At 34.3% G+C, this 13219-nt stretch overlaps 1 non-coding gene across 1 annotated transcript; it reads right to left on the minus strand.

The window, feature by feature from the left end:
- Positions 1-8171: 8171 nt before the first annotated feature.
- Positions 8172-8290, minus strand: LOC112476674. The gene has a single exon (XR_003045181.1). It is a non-coding gene; the product is annotated as a 5S ribosomal RNA (ribosomal RNA).
- Positions 8291-13219: the final 4929 nt, after the last annotated feature.

Consider the following 13219-nt stretch of genomic DNA (forward strand, 5'->3'; position numbering starts at 1 on the left):
ATAAGTCACAGTTTCTTTCCTGGCACCTTACACATACTCTGCCTAGCACTAGGCTTATGTTGTGTGGTCCACAAAAGTTATAAAGTGAGAGAAGTGCCTCCCCCCACATAAAAATTAATAAATAAAACAAAACTTGCACACATTTTTTATGAAACAAAATAGATAAAGTATTTGGAGAAATGGAGAAGGTAGAAACACTTAGACCCCACTCCTCAGTGAAAGGCATCTTGAGAAGATGAATCTGAACTTCCATTATCATTTTCTTGGTTTGACAAAACTGTTTTTTCAGAAACCTAGCAAGACTTAGCTTTTATTTCTTTCAATACAACATTTATGATCTCTTCGTTTAGATAAGTCAGAGCTGAATGGGTTGTCTAGATTCTTTTCAGAATAGTCATTAAAATGTCCTGCCATTTGTAAATGAATAATTTTTGTGCATTTCAACAGTAGAAATATGATATTTAGATTTTAAAAAATTATCTCTAGTTGTCTATGCAACTTTATGTTTTATAATTTGTTGAGACTAATGAGTTAATTGTCAAATTCTGTTAAGGATCTATATTTTTATTTATTAAATAATACTAATTTTGACTTTTCTGTTTTTTGTAAATATTTTTAAAGAAATTTCAAAACACTTCTTGCTCTGAAAGTGAAATAAACACACAGAAAGAAAAATAATTGAACAACTTTTAAGGACTAATAAATAGAGAAGAAAAACTATAAATAAACAAATAAACAGGCAGAACCAAAAAGCTTAATTATATACACTTAGCTGCTACTTTTAGACTATAATCTTGGTGGAAAAGCATAACATTTAAAAAATAATTTTATATATCTTTATGAAGTAGTCAATTTTTAAAAAAAGTTTGCAGACCAACTTCGATCTTTCCAAAATAATCTATTTGAAACAAATATCCACAGACACAATTTCCTAATGATATTGCCTTTTCCAGTAATTTGAGAATTATAAATTAGTTTGCTTTGAACCCAATGTTTTATAACAATTAATATTTTTAGTTCATTCTATTTTCTAGTCCTTCTGTGATCCAGTTGTTGAAATCACTTTGTGGATTATGAAATTCTGTGAATCCTCAGCATTATCAGAATCAAGCTTACAGCTATCCCACAAATTTGTTTGGTCCACAGCAACCAATTAGATCCACTTTTCTCAAGTCTGGATTCTGTGCTAGCTTGATGTGTTATTTGTTGTGGGTTTTATATCTATGCATGTTAGTATTTTGGACACAGTCTATATAATGTTAAGAAAAGTCATTAAATAGCAGTACTTAAGAATTCATTGCAAGTGATATTTGGCAGGCTTGAAAAAAGTTGGATGAATGACTCAATTAATTAAGCTATTTAGCATTCTAATGACAATTCTCCTATGTATATATCTCATGGAATTATGCCAATTTAGGAAAATTGTTGACTTGTTAGAAATGCTTAACATTTTTTTTTTTTTAATAAATTCAGTAGTGAAATATGGACTGGTGAGAAGAATTCTAGAAAATAAGCACACACAAGCAGATAGCATGCTATATTCAAAAGAGAAGTTTAAGAGGAGGATTTGATGAAGGAAAAACATTTATATACAACCAATAATCTTAGACTCATACTTTTTAATCTCAAACATATTATTAAAAATTTCATGGCTTTAATAAAAACTGAAAATTGGAGTCTTGGGATGACCACACTAATCAAAGAAATGCACTATAGAACATTCTGGAAATGACTACTAAGTTTAAAAAAATTTGCATTTGAATAATTACTTGATTGATAGGATTGATAAGGCCTTAAACTTGTAGATTCAAGTTAAATGAAATGGAGTGGCTTAAATGAAGCAGTTTTGTTTCTGCCCTAAACATATTCACTTTCTCTGGGTAGATAGTTTACAAACAATGTTTATACATCTCACTTCTTTCTAGTCTCTGCCCAAGTAACACTTTATAAAAGATTTTTTTTAGAGGACTTCTCTATCCGAGAGGGTCATTAGCCTCAGAACTCCACTTTCATCACATGTTGTACCCTTATCTTGCTTTACTTATTTTCATAATAATAACAAACTGAATATGTGCGTGCACGCGCACGCACACACACACATACTTATTCCTCTTTCCATTTTACATAGTAATCTTGCCAGACTATCACCAAAATCTTAGATTGGCAAATGATTAAAAAAAAAAAAAAAAGTCATGTCATTTCTGAGACAGCTATCCTTAGAAAGGTCTGCTTGAAAAGTTGTCCATTGATTGGCATCTGGAAACCTGAATTTCAAGAGGATTCCCACAGTTTCCTAATCAGGTAAGAGTGGGTCATTGCACCTAAATAGTCCATGCAAACAATCTGGTTTATGCTGGCATGTGCTTTCCTTCTGAGAGTCGAATTTTGCTACATGGTGAAGCAGAAGGTTCTTATGTGAACAACCCCCTCCACCCATATAAACCCTGGCACAGTCTCTAATGAGTTTTGTTGGCAGATAACATTTTAGTTGTGTTTTCTTAATTCATTAATGGATGAATTAAGTACACTCTGTGTGACTCCACAGAGAGAACCCTTACAACTTTTGTAATCTTGCGCTGGGCTTCCTCAGAACTTTGCCCGATATGCCTTTTGCATCCTTTCACTACAGTAGGTTATAGCTATGAATATAACTATGTGCTGTGTCCTGTGGATCTCCTTAGTGAATCAATAAACCTGGGGTGATCTTGGGGAGCCTTTACACAGCAACTCAATGACTTATTTCTTCTTTAGTCTGAAGGTAAAAGCTATTACTGACTGTACTGAAGGTGGATACCAATAATCATTGTAATAATAACAATAATCTAATCATCAGCCATGCAAGATGACTATGTGAGATCTCCTAGGCAACAGCTTCTTTTGAAATGTGATTCCACTATTCCTTCGTCGTTGTCAGTTGTTAAGAACTGTGATTTTATTTCTCTCTACAGTATAAAGAGTTTTGGATGTGATACTGTACTTCAGGCATTACACGAGTTACTGGATGTTTTCTTGAAAGAGACTAGTGGGTATTACAGATAGACTTGATCAAGAAAAAGGTGTCAAAAAAAGAAGCAAATTCCGGGAGCTAAAAGTCTGTTTCCAAAAACTTTAGACAGAAAATTATAAAGTAACAATTGCATCTTCTCACTGATTCTAATAGAATTAATAAAATGGTGATTGGAAGTGTGCTAGCTGATTGGCAAAGACATTACAGAACTTGAACTGGGGTCATTTTCTTGAATATATCATGGTGTTGTCCTCAGGCCCTTCTGTGTCTACAAGGAAGATAATAAAGTGCAGCTAGGTAGGAATTCACTAGAAAAGCTGTTATTTTGCATACCTTAAGAATGAGAATGTATTCTAAAGATGACTTTCACTTCACATCAGAAAGTACTCTTCTGAAGTAACTTATGCCTGTAGTCTCTGAGTTGAGATGAAGAACTAAATCTTTAATAAAGGAATGTTTTATTCCTTTGCTCTTAAGTATCTTATTCCTTAAGTCCCACCACATCACCTAGTGTCCTATTGCTCTCCTTTGCTCACAGGGCTTCAGTCACAGTGGCCTCCTCGATGTTCTTTGATTGCTTAAAATTGCTTCTGCTTGGGACCTCTGTACTTGCAGACCCTCCTGCCGGAAAGGTCCCTCCTCCGTTTATTCATGTCTGTACTCATTGTTACCCCACCAGTAAGAGTTTTTTCACTGACCCCCTATCTATATCAGAACATTCTCTCTCCTGTGCTTCTTAATCCTCTCTCCCTGTATCATTTTATTCACAAGTCTCTGTATATAGAAAACTCCTTTTGTGCCTCTTAATTAGTATTAAGAATCCATGAGATATTTTTATTCTTTTAAGTAGAAGCACTATTTGTTTTAATATGAAAGTTATCTTTTAAATTACTCATTATGGAATAACTATGATACTTCACAAAGTAGAGCCAGAATTCAAAACAACTAAGCACATTTTAAACATCTCTGTAACTACAATTATCATATTTACCATATCAATTATCTACTATAAAACAGCTAATCACAAACTCTCAATGGTATATCATAACAAATTTATATTTCCTATGTGTTTGTGGTTAAGAATGGCTTGGCTGAGTTCTAGTGCTTCATGTAGCTGGTCCCATTGAAATTAGATCATTGCTGTACTTAAGCCCTAATCCACACTACATGAATTCATTCTGAGGCCAAGGCCCCAAGGGAAGCTGAAATACCTTGAAAGTACTTCTCTTCTCAGTGGCAGAGGCACAAGAGGACAAGTCCCACTGCACAAAGACATTTCCAGCCCTTTTGCTGATCATAATTGAACATCTCATTGTTAAGAAAGCAATTATTGGAAGTCCAATTGTCGGACTGTTTCTAAATTTAGTTGCACTTATTGAATATTATATGAGACAATATATATCTCAAAATAATGTTCATATTTCTGTCCTTTTTAAATTAAAAATTAAGCACAACTATTATGCCTTTGGGTGCAATAGTAGAATAAAGGGTAAACATGTTTTACAATGTTGTAATGCCTACTCACCCAGAGACACATGCACACATATGTATACCTAAAATTTTCAGAAAATATTTGCAAGTATTACAGTTCTTTCCTTAGCAAGATCCATTACTATCTATTCTTTGTTTCCTTGGAATCACTTTAGCAAGTTCAACTTTCTCACTTACATGATAAACACTTTATAGTATTCCTGTCTTTATTTTCCTTGATCACATAAAAAAAAAAATCTTGTGTCTGAATTTAACTTAATGTAGGCCTTAACTCAGAAATTTCAGCCAACTCTCAGATGTCTGTTAGAAGTACCCTTGGGTTCTTGAGCTAACACATTGGATAGAGAATCTTCGGTATATTCACACACATCAATAAATATGAATTGACGTATTTATATTTCTTTCTTCCTGATATGACTTCCTTAGCATCCATCCACATAAATATCCCTGGATTTACTATTCATAAACATTAATAAAGTCTTATAAATATTTTCATAATTGTCTACTCCTGGGTCAGTCTTTGTACTTTCTCCATGAATGATGCTGGGGTCTGACTCCAATTATAATCTAGAGTCAGAGAGGTAGTAATTTGGTGGATGAGGAATACTGCCTTTCTCTGGCTGGGTAGTTACTCCAGGGGAGATAATTTCATGTCATTGAGCAAGTGTTGTCATACTACACAAAAGAAAATGACTGATTCTGCTGGGAAGAAGACCTCAGTTGATTGAGAGATTCATAATACTTAGAATTCACCCAAATTATTCCATTTCAGTTCTTATGAACTCTCACATTTCCTATTAATTTCACTTAAGAGTTCTGGCAAGCCTATTATTAATTTAACATTGTAATAAAGCAAACTATAGGGGATTCTCTAATTTTTAGCTAATTTTAAACTATATCAACCCCATGGCTATAAGATACCTATTTTTAAAAAATCCTTTCATACTAGTTATAGAAGCTATCTGATCTTCTGACCATGACTTTTTCAGAGAATTAAATCCTGAAATATGTATTATTGTCCTTAGGCTCCTAATACTGCCAGAAGCAACTATCCATAGCCCCAACTAACCCATGCTCCAATTTGAATATTTTTTCGCTTCCATGATATAATCTTAAATGTACCATTGATGCCTTGCCTTTTGTGTAAATCTTGTTCTAAGTGATTAGAAGCAAATTATTCAACTAAGTCTTTTGCCACTTTATAACATCAATCACTGTTAGCCCATGCTCCACTATAATAAGGTCATCAGAATATTCTAACTGGTCAGAAAATCAATCCCAGATTTCCATCTGTGAAAGTTCATTTCCTCCAATTCTTTCGCTATAGTATAACATATGTATCAGGAAAACTGCAATATTATTAATCATCATAAATAGAAAGAATCTGTAGGAGATGCCTACTGCCTCAGTTTTGCTTTTCAAATCTGATGAGAATCTGTCTCACTTGTGAAACTGAAACCCAGATCTCTAATTACAAGGGAGTCTGGGAAATGTCATTTTTAGCCTTCCAGCCAATGTGATCAAGAGAAATCTAGAAGGGATAGTAATGAGTACCAAGAGTCAATAAACAATATTTTTGTAATTTCTCTATTCTCAAAGCATTTTAGTGGCTTTCCAACTCGCTCCAAGTTTCTTTTTAGTAGCCAGCACAGGCCTACATGGTCTGGCCTAACACTTTCTCACCTCTCCTAATACTATCCTTTTCCTCAACCTACCACACCAGCTCTTCCTTGATATTCCTTAAACAGGATAAACGTATTCTTTAGTCAAGATTTTGAAAATACCTTTTCTTTCTGCTTTTAATATTCTTTCCCAAGATATACTGTTATTTCCTCCCTCAAGGTCATGACTACAGTATAATTATTTTTGAATCATTTACTTCAGTTCCCTGAAACACCTCATCTTTTAGTTCATGAATGTTTGAGGCACAATATTTAAATCATTTTAAAAGTTGTCATTGGATAGTTTAACCACAGGTATCCATTCATTTAACGTAAGGACATCTATCCTATGTGTAACTACTCATGATTTCCACATTGCAATCACATATTACATTTTAAATTTCATTAAAAGCTTAACCACAAATAAGCAACTGTGAGACCATATTACTGGAAATAATTATTAAATCTGTGTAAAATCTGTTAGACTAATAATTTATAAGATGTCAAATACACAATAGTATATTATTATTTTTTGTTAAATTTATTAGGGTGACATTGGTTAATAAAATTATATAGGTTGTGAGTGTATGATTCTGTAATACATCATTTGTATATTGCACTGTGTGTTTACCAATTATTTGACCCCCTTTACCCTTATATAACCTCCCCCAGCCTTTCCCTCTGGTAACCACTAAACTTGTCTATGTCCATGAATCTGTTTGTTTGTCTTGTTTGTTGCTTTCAGTTTTATATCCCACATATATGTGAAATCATATGGTTCTTAACTTTTTCAATCTGACTTATTTTCCTTAGCATGATAATCTCAAGATCCATCAGTATTGTTGCAAATGGCAGTGTTTCATCTTTTCTTATGGCTGAGAAATATTGCATTGTACCACAACTTCTTTACAATAGAATATTAAACATTACATACTAATGTACCATAAACAGTGAACATTCATTATATGACCCCTATGCAGACTTTAAATACAATTAGCATATTATTAAAATTGTTCCCAAATGATTAATGTATCACAAATATGTGTGAAGTGCTAGATGAGAGTCATGATTATGCAGCATTGTGGCAAAATTTAAAGATGAATTAAAGTACACTTTCTAGCATATGTGGATCAGTGTTATTTCAAAATCTGCTTCAGAAAGTTATATTTCTTTGAGGATGTTTTCTCTACTACCTTTTCCTTCAATAGGTTTTCAGAATCCTTTGAGGTGATAGTGTTCATTGAAGAAAACACAAATGAAAGAAGCACACAAGGTAAATCCATTGCACCTAATAATAAACAAGATGACAAGTTCAGTTTTTCTCATGTCCTAACAGATTTTCAAAATAAAGTTCTCCCTAAGCAAAATACTCCTAGAATTACTACTTCTCTGCCTCGAGGGATAGTTTCTGCATCAGAAGTCATAGGTCAGTTCACAAAGATGTGAGAGATATATCCTGTTAGAAAATAGAGTGAAATGAGTGCATATTATACTGAGGATGACCTCCTTTACTTCTCTGTTAGCCAATTTCATTCTCTAAGAAGGTAAATAGAGACAGCACACCTGGTCTATAATTTAGCATATAATTTTGAAAGCATGAGTAGAGGGTTGGCGAGAGAACTCTAAGAAAATAATGACAAATTAATTTTTTACCCCACCAATAAATGATACACTATTGAATGAAAATACTATAATGAGGCATTTCCAAGTTACTGGGGAATCTTCTGGAACTTCATAGAAAGATCCCTTCATAATTGGTAGTTTGTTTTTTTCTAAATTTTAATTGTAGTTTTCAATTATAGTTTTGATATTGATGTGTGGTACATGTGATATCGGCCTTCCATTCCTTGAATGCATTTCTTGAGCAACTTCCCTGTGCTCTGTTCCTGTGCTAGGTTCCAGTCGCCCTTAGGGCACCCACTTTGAAAGTAAGGGTTAGAAGCTGCCAAAGACAACTGTGGCAACTTTAGTTTAATGGTACTCTTTGCTTCACCTTTTTTTTTTTTTTTTCACGCCTACAGCACCTGGTCTTCCTAGGTGGTCTCCCATCCAAGTACTAACCAGGTCTGACCCTGCTTAGCTTCTGAGATCAGACGGGATCGGGCATATTCAGGGTAGCATGGTTGTAGACTTTGCTTCACCTTTAACTGTAGCAAAACTGATACTCTGAATCTGAAGTTATTTTTAAAAATAAACTACAGGCATACCAGGGAGCTATAGCCACTTCACTTCCAGACCACTGCAATAAAGTGAATATCTCACATTAATAAAGTGAGTCACACAAACTTGTTGGTTTTCCAGTGTGTATAAAAGTTATGTTTACACTATACTATAGTCTGTTAAGTGTGCAATAGCATTGTACCTTAAAAAAAATGAATGTACATATTTTTAAAAAATGCTAACATCATCTGAGTCTTCAGCAAGTCCTGATCTTTTTGCTGGTGAACGGTTGCTGGTGAAAATGCTGATGGCTGCTGACTGATCAGGATGGTGGTTGCTGAGAGCTGGGGTGGTTGTGGCAATTTCTTAAAATAAGACAACAATGAATTTTGCCACATCAATTGGTGGTTCTTTTTATAAATGATTTCTCTATAGCATGTGATGCTGTTTCATAGCATTTTATCCACACTAGAACTTCTTTCAAAATTGGGATCAATCCTCTCAAACCCTGCCACTGTGTTATCAACTAAGTTTGTATAGTATTCTGAATCCTTGTCATTTCAACTGTCTTCACAGCATCTTCACCAGGAGTAGTTTTTATCCCAAGAAACCATATTCTTTGCTCATCCATAAGATGCAGCTTCGTGAGATTTTAACAATGCAGTCACATACTTCTGTTGTTTTCACTACATCTGTAGTTACTTCCTTCACTGAAGTGGTCACCATAACAAATATAATTAAAACTTTGAAATGTTGCAAGAATTATCAATAGGTAACACAGAGACACAAAGTGAGCAAATGCTGTTGGAAAAAAATGCCGCTGAAAGACTGACACAAAGCAGGGTTGCCACAAACTTTCAGTTTGTAAAAAACACAGTATCTGTGATGTGCAATAAAGTGAAGCATAATAAAATGAGATGTGCTTGTAATTGCTTCATAGGTAAAGCATTGTATTAGAATGTAAAGACATGCTTTCTATGTTTTTTGTTCTTATTTTTTTAAATCAACTTTTTAATCAAATTCAGTCTGAATTCAAGCCTCCTGCTAGGTCACTTTCCCTCCAATCTTTCCCATTTTCTTCAAGCTGTCTACATGTTTTTGCTAAGCTCATCCCCCTGGGCTGATTGCTGGAGTCTATTAGTGTAGTTTGGTCAAAGTTATTATTCTCTGAAGACATGTGTCGAATTATATTAGACAAGATCTCTGGGAGGTCTCTGAGATGTTGATAATGAATGTGGTTGCCTTCAGGCCATTCACAGTTCTTGTATCCTTTCATATTAAACCCAATCCAAAGGCTATAAAAATGAGAGAACCTGTTGGCTTTGCCAGAAGCAAGGTTATTTGTAGTTTTTCTGATCTGAAGAAATACGGTTACTGCAGTGATTCAAGGAGCCATTATTCCATCTCAGAAATTCCATTCTTTAATCAAAGACCATCCTCTTTGACTAGCAGACCACTTAATCCCTGGGTTTATCTATATATGCCTATTTATATCTGTAATTTTCTATATCATGCTCCTCATAAATGCGCTTACATTATTTTTTAATTTAAAGGAATATGCACTTTTTTTCAGTAGCACAAGTTTTATGCAAGAAGCAATGTGTCTTTTCCAGAAGTAATATGTCACCAATGTATTGGGAGTGAGGGACCCAACCTTGCTTTGCTGGCATTAGTTCTGGCATTAGTTATGGCATCTTGAATAAGCTACTTGTCAACTCTTGACCTGTGGTTTCCTGGCTTATCAAATGAAGAAACTGAATTTGGTTAATCCCCAAAATCCTTTCTAGATTTAATATTCACTGACCCAGAGAAACTGAAGTAACTCAGTGATCTTGTTTAGCAAAAATGTATAAGGAAAGATGTTTAGGAAGGGAAATCCCTCTGTGAAGATTAAAATTCCACTAGGCTGAAGTAGTTCTATTATTTACAGTTTCAATCCCTAATTCATTGTCATTTTTAAAGAATATGATTTTTATGTCTCATTAAGATACCATGTAATTAAAAGTGATTATATAAATACAATTTCATCTATATCAAAGAATAAAATCGCCTCTTTTTGGAATATTTAATGCAGATAGAGATTAGATAGAGGCTTAGGGAGAGACAGTTGGAAGAAAGGAAGCTAATTTTTAGGGTGAATTTTATGGGTGTCTGTAGCAGTCACAATACTGGCAGGAAACAGGTGGCACACGCAAAGATTTAACTGAAAAGAATTTAATGAAGGTCTGTTTACAGTAGCTAAGCAATATGAAGTCCCCAGGATCTGGGAGCATCAATAAATTATTGCCACATCTAGACATAGAGGAACAAGAGGAAGGAAGAGGTTGCTGAAGGTTAATGAAGCCTGGAGAGAGCTTAAAGCCATGAAAAAGAGCCACCCCACAGGAGCTCGTACCTTAGAATTTAATAGAACCATGACTGTAATTTAGTGGAAATGTTCATATCTTGGTTAGTAGGCCTCCATATCCATTGATTGCAAAGTAGCAGGGGTAACTACTTTGAGGCAACTTTATTGTCTTCTTCCTTCATAAGTTTATTATAATAAGCCTACATCTTAGTGGTGGGCAGGTCTCCCTGAGTAATGCAGTCATAATAGGAGCTCAGCACTGGCCTCTGAAATGGCATTTCTGGCACTCGGCAACAACGAAAGCAAGGCAGTCTTCGTGAAATAACAATGTCATTAAGTAAATTAATATACACCATTCCTGCCATCATAGCCATTTTGTACCTGGAGTTATTGGATAAACTATGGAGTTTCGAAAAAAGCGGAACAACTTTAAAATAATGGACTATCTTTTTCCTCTGATTATGAAGAGATCATGGATGGTGTTTGGTGAATATTTATGTTGGACAGATATTTTCATGCTTGTGTTCCTTACAAGAGGTTTAATTTTATACTTTACCCCAATATTTTTGTATCAATATAATTTTAATTCCAATTTTCTAACCAGCTAGTCAATCCATTACACAATGTGCATCAGTGAGTATAGATCTGCACTTTTGGTCATCTGTCTATTGGAGGAGGCAACAAGATGTATTGCTGTAGTTTTGCTAACCAGGAGAATTTTTCTTCACCACTGTCTTTCAGAGACATCTCTGAAGGAAGCTATACTGCATAACCATCTTTTTCCTGTTGGGTGCCAATACATGATACATAGCTATCTGCAAACTAGGCCTAACCTTTTTTTCCCAATCAGCTCATCACAGAGAATTATCTGTAAAGACACAGGATTGTGTCGAGGCAAAGATAAGAAAGATAGGAATAAGTACCATGATAGGCTATGCTTACTATTCATTCAATTTCCTTATAGATTCCAGGCAAACTCAATCCTTGTTCCATTTATTTTTTCTCTTTAATAATAGAATGCAACTATGTACATCCCACTTTATCACTTGGTGAATCAGGTAACTCAAAGTTTGTGATACCCATTTCAGTTTCCATAGTCACTTGGTATCCCATTGGGCATTGATAAGTCTACAAGGATCCAGAAGCAACCCCAGAGCCACTTTTCAAAAGGATGCTATTTAACACAGGAAGGCAATGTTGCATTCATTATTCAAAAATCCTAAGGGAGTTCACTCTGTTTCTTTTATGAAAACATTCCCAAAGCTCCAAACAATTTCCTATGTGCCAGAAATACCTCAAGTTTATAAAAGCCAGGTAATGCTATTATTTTGTCTACTACAAAACTTTCTCTTGCTCGCGGCCTCATGGAAAGCCATCACCCTTATGATCTCTCATGAACTGGGACATGATACCAGAATGTGATATCTGGATCAGAATATAACTATCCCAGATGGAGTGAGTGAGCAGAGTTAACTGTTGAAAATAAAAATAAAGAGCCTTCATCCAATATCTTTCTCTTTTATTCCTAAAATCTACTACCTACCAAATTCTTTGGCACAGAACAAGGCAGAAAAGAACAGAAAGAGGATCTGGTGGAACAAATAGAAAATTAACCAGTACAATGTGCCTAAAATAGGATTTTTATTAGGAAAGGAATAGAAAATGCTTTCAAAGTGGAGAAAATATTACAGGCAAATGTTCAGAGTACCTTTTAATTTCCTTATGTGCAACATATAGTGGGTTAATAGAACAGATCTTTACAGAGTTGCCAAAAATAATTTAAAAAATTCTGGTACAGTATTGACTCTGAGTTTATATTTTATATTGTAGTGTGATCTAGTTGGGGGCTGAGATGCAAATCTAATTTTTCATCATAGAAATTAGGGGAAAAAAAGTCCTCACTATAAATATTGGGGTAGGAGAAAAGAATAATTATTATAAAGTTATTGAAGAATTAGAATGTCTTTATTCTTTTTTTGTTGCAAAAAAATTACTTGCTTTTATTCTACTCTTTTTTATTTTTTCTAGTTAACATAGAGAAATCTGTCCACTCTGTGGAGTGCTAAAGAATACAGAACTAAAGTGTGTTTTAAGTTGGTTTGCACTGTTACAGCTATACCAGTTGTTTATGACCCAAATCCATTTGTATTTGCTGTACCATTTAATTTGGAGAGTACTTGTTCTTTTCCACTTGTTAAATACTTTAGTACTATGTGTAAGTATAATAATAATCCTTTATTCTCAGTTCCCTCTAGTAAATAACCCTACAGAGATTTCTCCATATAGTTGGATAATAAATTTTTATACTGCCTCCCCCTCCTTTTTGTATAACCATTAAGAGGATGATGGCTTGCTTAACAACCTCCTCTCTCTTTACTACCTGATAGCGAAGTATATTGGCGCGTAGTTTAGGTTTTTGTTAAAGTAACATTCCCTTTGTGGTATTAATTTCTATATTTATGATGTATAATATTGTATAACAAACCACACAAACTCAGTGACTTAAAGCAACAATTTATTCTCTTATCACAGTTATACGTCTGCTAAGGTGTT

This window comes from Pteropus alecto, unplaced genomic scaffold (assembly GCF_000325575.1).
Source record: "Pteropus alecto unplaced genomic scaffold, ASM32557v1 scaffold71, whole genome shotgun sequence".
NCBI lineage: Eukaryota > Metazoa > Chordata > Mammalia > Chiroptera > Pteropodidae > Pteropus > Pteropus alecto.